This window comes from Microtus ochrogaster, unplaced genomic scaffold, assembly GCF_000317375.1.
Source record: "Microtus ochrogaster isolate Prairie Vole_2 unplaced genomic scaffold, MicOch1.0 UNK10, whole genome shotgun sequence".
NCBI classification, from domain to species: domain Eukaryota; kingdom Metazoa; phylum Chordata; class Mammalia; order Rodentia; family Cricetidae; genus Microtus; species Microtus ochrogaster.
Window position 1 is genome coordinate 2,621,420 of NW_004949108.1, and position 8,269 is coordinate 2,629,688.

Here is an 8,269-nt window from a genome sequence, read left to right on the forward strand (position 1 = left end):
AAATTCATCTGCATTGAACTTGGTGAAGGCCCACTTCTTTGAGAGATGGGTCTTTGGGTGGCCAGGGAACTTGAACTTGGCTCTAGGCAGAGCCTCAATCACGTGTTCCTTGTTCTGCAGCTTGGTGCAGACAAATATGGTGACCTGGCCAGTGTGAAGCCTGGCCACTGTGCCTTGGGGCTTCCCAAAGGAACCACACATACCTGTCTGAAACCTTAACCGGGGACAACACTGAAATCAGAGACTTGAATAACAGCCGGAAAAATCACCTCCGCGGTCCCTTAGGGCTACTCACAAGGCAACACTTCCAAGGAGGCCGCTGTTTGCAACCATTGCGCACCAGGCCCCCGTGGGGAAAGGGACTTGCCTGGCTAAGCTATGAGTGGAAGAATGTTTTATCTGCATGGACGTGCACTACATGCATACCTAATGCTCATGGAAGTCAGAAGGAGGGAGGGTCTGATCCTTCAGAACTAGGGCTGAACTGGAGTTACGAGTGGCTGTAACCTGATATGTGGTAGCTGGGACTCAAGCCCCAGTCCTCTGTAAGAGCAGTCAGTGAGTGCCCTTAGCCACTGAGCCATCTCGCCAGCTCCTCTTTTCCCTTCTTTAAAACTCTCCAATACCCACGCCTGCAGACTGCACCCTGAAGATGGTCTCAAAAACTAACCACTTTTCCTTTTCTGGAGCCCCACCTCCTCCGTATGCTGTCAGCAGGTGAAGTTCCCCTCTTTAGACCTCGGGATGCAGACTAAACTCCAACACGAGTTTCAGAAGGACGATCGTATTCAAGCCATAGAAGACGCTCAAAGGGGAAAACATTCTAATAACAGCAAGTAAGACTACTCAGACAAAGTGTTGATTGTAATGAATCGTGAATAAATGTGGGGCTTCATTTTGACCCAAGGAAGGACCTGGTCAACGCACAGGGAGACTCAGGGGTGAGTGGGTAGAAAGGAGGAGACATTGGAAGCAGCCGGCGCAGCAACGATGTGGCGCATCTCCCTAAACAGACTCCGAAGGCTGTAGGAGGAGAGGGGAGTGAAATGTGCTCCCACAGCAGAAGGATCCCAGCAATAACTGAGTCAGGCATGATGAAGGCTACCCTGAGGATGAGGCCTAGTCAGAACGGAGGACTGAGAGAAGCCCGCCTAGAATTTGTCCCCTGTCCCCAGGCTGGCCTGTAACATAACCAGCAGTAACCCTGATGTCTTTATCGCTGGGTTTCCTTCAGTTCCTCTGTCACAAATCTTAGAACGGTTGATTTTGCAAGAGGATAAACAGAGGGGAATCCAGCAAGGTTTCAGCCGGATTCATACCAAGTTAATAGCTCATTCTCTCGACAGTAAGAAGACGAAACTGTATCTCGATTTGGCGAGTACATAGACACAAAGAGTTACTCTGCCCAAGCATCCCAGCCTCGCACCTGTGCAGGCCAGACAACCACTGCCGCTCAGAGCGAGCGTCCTAAGCGGTGCTGAACAACCCAGAGGAGTTAGATCACAGCAGAGGCCTCGGGCCCACAGTGGCCCAGAAAAGCCAGGCTATTTCAATCCAGAGTGTCACCGTAGTCTCCTCTGTCTGCCACCTCCTGTATTTCACAGGCACCCTGGGGCATTTCTATGGGAAGGCAGCAGCATCCGGTTTCTCTGGAACGTGGCTTATGTGAGGTGAGAATGCTGTGTTCGCGGGAAATGTGACAAAAACAGGGTGGTGTGTTTCCCCCCTAAACTTCACTGTTTCTCAGAAAGCTCTCCGTGGCCAGGGCACAACGGGAAAGGGTTAAGTTATAGAGATACTCAATGTACCTCTTCATTGGCCCAGGACTAAAGCTAAACTGGTATAAGGAAAAGAACTGAAGTCCCAAGTGAATAAACCTTAAGGACCTCATGGTTCCAGGTGCCCCGCAGTTCGATTAGAACCTCAGGGAATTTACAAACATCAACTGTCGGGTTCCCACTGCTTGGGATTCTGACTTCGTTAACACCGGGGCAGGGAGTTCTAGGAATTTAAAAGAAAACATGTCTTAAGATTCCCACCAGGCCTATGAAATGGCTCAACAGGCAAAGGTGCCTGCCACTAAACCTGAAGACCTGGCTGAGTTCAAACCCCAAGACCCACACAGTAGAAATTCTCACAGTCATCCTCTGACTTTAAGACACAAGCCTACCCTTCCCTCACAAACACAGACGTTCAGAATACACAAACAGAACCAAAAGAATGTGAGGAGTCCCATCTCACTCCGAACAGGATTCAGAGCACGGGTGTGTTTTATGTTTACATTTGGTGGATGAGGAAACTGAGGCCCAAAGAAAAGGAGTTGACCTGTGGAAGGGCACACAGCTAATTAGCGTCAAAGTAAAAGCTGACGTGCATTGTACAGCAGCGAGGGTTTCAGGGACTTCTATTCCTTAACCTGGCATCCACAGCCGGCACATGACAGCTAAAGCCTCCAGCTAGTGTTCATCCGAACTCAGGTGCTGTGGGACAATGTCTTTTATCCTGTTGCTTGCATTATTACAAGTGCTGATTGGCCAGTAGCCAGGCAGGAAGTAGAGGCGGGGCAACGAGAATCCTGGGAAGAGCGAAGCTCAGTCTGTAGTCTTGACCCAGCTGCAGAGGATGCAAGATGTGACTGCCTCGCCAAATAAGGTACTAAGCCACATGGCTAACACAGACAAGAATTATGGGCTAAGATAAGTTATAAGAGTTAATAAGAAGCCTGAGATGCTAGGCCAATCAGTTTATAATTAATGTAGACCTCTGTGTGTTCCTTTGGGACGGAATGACTGAAGGACCGGGTGGGACAGAAACCTCACTCAACGCTCTGATGTGTATACTGGTGGATTATGGTGGGAGACCCAGAAATAAGTCCACACTGCTCCAGCCACCCAAGTTTTGACAGAAGCCTTGAAATACAACCAAGCTGGATGTCAGAGTGCAAAAGAATGGAATTAGAGTCACCCATCTCTCCTGCTGCACGGGAGGTAATTCAAAATGGATCAAAGACACTCAGAAAAGCACGTTACTGTATACACACAAACAAGAACTTTCTGAGTGAAACTCGGATAACACAGGGAATCACTCCAAGGACTGACGGATGATGGATCACGTGACATTGAGAAGGGCATACACTGAATGGGAACCATTGCCAGAGTGAAGTGACAGCCTATAGGTGGGAGATAAATCTTTGTCAGCTCCACAAGAGACTGGAGATTAACATCCAGAATATGTAAAGAACTACAAAAATGAAAAATAAAACAAAACATCCTGATGTGGGATATTTTGACAATACCCTGACACTCCTGAGACTGACAATAATGTTTACCTTGAACAGAGGGCAGAGCTACCTACTATCTGACCATATTAGCCACAGATGTTTTGGAGGACCCATCTTGCACCTCCTGTGTCCTCTCCATCTCTGCCTTTCTTCTTCCCAGAGTCCTCTCTGTCTCCAGAAATCCTGCCTAACCTCTTCCTGCTTATCTATTGGCCATTCAGCTTTTTATTTAGCCAATCAGATGGCACCTTGGCAAAGACACATCTTCACAGTGTAAGCAAATATTCTATGATAAAATGCAGTCGAGGAAAGAGCTAATGACTGGCACGCACAGCCGTCAAATAAGGAAACACAATAAGGACTGGAAAAGCATTCATCATCCTCAGCCATCAGGGAAATGGACATTAAAACTGACTGGAGCTTGCATTTTACTAGTCAGAATGGTTGCCAGCAAGAAAACAAATGGCAACAAATACCACAAGGGTGGGGGAAAGAAATGTTACTCACCGCCAATGGGGATGGGAACTTGTTCAGCCACTGTGGAAATCAATATGAACACTCCTCAAAAACAGAATCCTGAAAATAGAGCTGCAGACAAACTATGTATATATACTACTCATTAGATATACCGAAGGACCCCAAGGCAACACACCACTGAGAGGTGGTGGGATAGCTCGGTCACTAAAGTGCTTACCTTGCAAACATAAGTACCTGAGTGCTAGCCCCAGAACACATGTAAGAAGCCAGGCATAGCATCACACAACTATAATGCCTGTGCCAGGGCAGTCAAGACTGGAACCCTAAGTCTCTGTCTCGGTTGATGATGTGAGATTCCCCTTTTCATGCTGTGAACACCATTGGTTAATAAAGAAACTGTCTTGGGCCTGTGCAAGGAATAGAAGTAGGTGGGGGAAACTAAACTGAATGCTGGGAAAAAGAAGGAGGAGTTAGAAGAAGCCATGTAGTCTCTGTCGGAGATAGATGCCAGACAGAACTTTACCTGGTAAGCCTCAGCCATGTGGCGATACACAGATTAATAGAGATGGGTTAGTTTAAAATATGAGTTATCCAAAAATACCTTAAGCTATTGGCCAAACAGTATTGCAAATCATATGGTTTCTATGTGATTATTTCGGGGCTGAGCTGTTGGGAAACAAACAAGCAGCCTCCTTACAACAGGTTGATGTAGTTGATATTCCTGGGTGTGATGCCCAAGGTGACCTTGATCTCTATATTCATATGAATATATGTGCACATCTCCTCTCACACACATATGTATCTGCATACATGTGAACAAGAATATACATACACACTCACTATAAAGAGGTAACTACTGAGATTCATGCATACCCATCTTTACAGCAGCCAGGAGGTAGAATAGCCCAGGTGGTCATTAGCAGATGAGTGGATAAAGAAAAGGTGGTACATGGGATTGTATGTAGTCAGAAAGAAAAACTAAGTCATGATATTTGGAGGGGAATAGGTACAACTGGAAATGTTGTATTAAGCAAAGTAGGCCAGAGACAGAAAGATGAGTATTGTGTGCTTTCTCTCATCTACAGAACCTTGTATGGATACACATATGTTTGTGTTTATATGTCTGGTTGGGCTTGCTAGAAAGGGAATCATGAGAGAAGATGAAGCATTCCTAGGCAGAAGGGGGGAAATAGACAGCAGGTGGGATAGGTGTGGTGAGAGAACAGAAGAGAAAACCGAGTCAGGGAAGAAGAGGGCACAGAGAAACAAATGGGAACACAGTATAATGGCATTTGTGTATAAGATGCCATAATGAAACTCACTGTGTTGGACACTAACCTAAAACTAAAATCATGTATCTAGAGACCATGTAGTTGTCTAAGAGTAATCGTAAAGCCACATTTCAATGTTCATGCTTAAATGTGTTCAAGTATTTATTGTTAAAAGTATTATCTATTACTTGTTCAATGCATCCAATGTATATTATGATAGTATCATTGTCTAAAGATAACTGATATTGGGCAGAATCACCAAATAATAAGATAGGGACTGAATTTTCATAGGAAATAACAAAGAGGAACCAGGTATCAGTAGCACACACCTTCAATCCTAGCACTCAGGCACAAAGGCAGGCACATCTCTGTGAGTTCGAGGCCGGCCTGGTCTACAGAGCGAGGTTCAGGAGCCAGGACTACAAAGAGATACCTGTCTCAAAAACCAAAAACAAAAACAAAAAAAACAAAAAAAAATGGAAACTTTTTCTCAAAAAATTTGAAAATATCCTTTGTATTTACTGTGGTTGTGACCAGTGAGCTCTTAGAATGAGCCATCGAGTTACTGAAGCGTTAGCTGCTTTCTTGCGGTGATTTCACCATAACAGTTTCATTGCATTTTCTGCCTCCCATTAGCTTTTCAAAAAGTGATGCCAGAGAGAGAGATTTCTACACGAGCAGCCAGGAGCTTCAGGAATCCACACCCCCCTCCAGGGCTTCTCTCAATCCTTCCTTGTTCAAACCCTTGTCCCCTCTTCCCAAACACCATCCTGGAGCTACTACTGAGAACATCAGGTTTCTGACTCTCTAGCCTCACCAACTTCGTGGAGATTCTACACCACTTGACAGTTTTACAGAGCAGTTTGCCTATTTGCATATTGCCACGTAGCGCTACAATTCATGCAACTGATGAAGAAATAACCAGAACTACCAGAGGTAGATGCTGAGGTGAAGTGGGGGTGTCATTCGCAACGGGGCTGATTTGTCACAGTGCCTGGTTCTTTAGTTCTTTCATGAGTATTTCCAGACTCAACAGCCTGTGAGACACTGGGGTTTTGTACCGTGACCGCTCAGATGATAGAGACACCCTGCGCTGGGGGGGGGGGGGTTACCCTCACAGATTAATATGGAAATGAACTCCTGTCACCTTCACAGACAGAAAAAGGCAGGTTCAACACGCCATCATCTATAATGGTTCTTCTTGCTCTGCATACCTTCTGGCATGCTATGGTGTCAGGCTTCATCCCTGAAGACACTGACTGGCACATAACTGTGCTGGGCCAATCACTGTGGCCTGTCCTGTAAGGTGGGTGATAGGTCATTCTTCTCCCATAAGTAAAATTCCGTGTGTGTGTGTGTGTGTGTGTGTGTGTGTGTGTACATGTGTGTCTGTGCATGTGTGTATGTGCTTAACTGTGTATGTATGCGTGTGTGCATGTGTGTGTGTTCGTGCCTATGAAGGCCAGAGGACAACTTCAGGCATCATCCTTAGTCATACTGTCCAGCTTGTTTACTTGAGAACAGGATTTTTCTTTGGGGCTTCCCAATTAAGATAGACAGGCTGGTAGTGAGCCCCAGATATCCACCTGTCTCCACATCCCTGGTTCTGGGATTACAAGCACAGGCCACCATGCTGACATATATAAATTTGGGGACATGAACTCTGCTCCTCAACTCTTTATTAACTGAACACTCTCTACAGCCCTGAAGTTCTCCTGCTAAACAAGTGCTTTCTCAGCTGATCTGAAGTCTGGCAGTTGTCCCTACAAACCAGGTTTGTCTATAGCTGCCTGGAAACCTCAGGTGACAATCGCAGCTTCACAGCTGCATCACTGGTCCATAGTCCCGCCCTAACTATGGTGTTAGCTGTCTGGGGCCAACCACGGTGTAAAAACACAGAAAAGCTAAGGTATAGAAATAACCAGCTCGTTAGGTTTGAGCTGTTATAGTTGTTCTGTATTAGTGGTGGTCATTGATGGTCATCTCCAATCTCTTCTGTGATCATTTATCAATTGATTAATCACAGTGTACATTACACACGGGACTCATTATCTATGGCTTCTGCCTCCCCAGTCTTAGAAGCCATCTATTCCTGTGGATGAGGGACACAGCCTCTTCTGTTCTCAGGACCCGGTGTTTGTGGATGCTCTTATTCAGATCTGTCCACAGATTGGCAGCGGGAGCCATTGCAGCTATATTTATGGCTCTTCTTGTCCCATGTTTTCACCAGAAGCTGTTGAAGGACTGCCTTCTGTTACCAAATTTTCTTCCCTGGGTAGACATAAACACTATCCCCCTCCCACTAAAATCCTACAGCAAACCAAAGTTTAATTCCACCACTGTTCAACCCAGGGAACTGATGTTTATAGGGCTTGCATAAAGAGCACGGGCAAGGGATTGCTTACAGAAGGGTGGGGGACTCCGAGGCGGCAATCCTAGAAAGTCTTCACGCAGCATGGATGGTGGCTTCTGAAGCAGCTGAGTAGCAGCTCCAGGTAACAGCCCTCTTGGGGAAGTTGTGGAGCCTTTAAGAGATGAGGCCTGGCTGGCAGAAGGGACTCAGAAGGGACAGGCTTGTGCCTTATAGCCTAGCTCTGGCTCCTGTCTGTGGCTGTGACCAGCTACATGCTATTGCCCCACGGTCAGAACCCTGGCCATCATATTTCCCTTTCTCAACTGAACTCAAATAAATCCTTCCCCTAAGCTGCTTCTTGCCAAGTGTTTAAGCCAGGGAATAATAAGAGTAGCTACGACAGGGCTCTCTGGCTTACAGTCTCCGTTCCCAGCTTTAACCCCGAGATGGTAAACTAATCTATAAGCTTTGTTCTCCGTGTCTACCGTCAGTCGCAATCCCATCACCCTGTGGTAACTGCACCTCAAGGTGTAGACTACAATTAGGAACAGGTTTGATGGCTTCAGGTGGTTGAATTCCCTTCGCTCTGGGTCTCTAGGTGGCTCACTGTTAGTTCAAAGTCATGACAGACATACAAAAAATGGCTCTTTTATCCATTCCTTTGCCTGAAGGCTGGGGATGGACAGCTGGCTCTGCCAGTCCCAGCTCTATTGGCCTCCATGGTACCACAAGACTTTGTTATGCACAGAATTAGCTCACTCGTGTGACCAGCAGGTTGACCATGTAGCTGGAAGTGTTCAGACGGTATATGTGGCAGCCTTGCAGCCATACCAGCCAAACTCTCCGAAGTTCTCCGTAGGAGGCCTTCCAAGGTTGCGAGAGTGGTTT

At 46.4% G+C, this 8,269-nt stretch overlaps 1 pseudogene; it reads right to left on the minus strand.

The window, feature by feature from the left end:
* Positions 1-263: 263 nt before the first annotated feature.
* Positions 264-386, minus strand: LOC113458237 (annotated as a pseudogene).
* Positions 387-8,269: the final 7,883 nt, after the last annotated feature.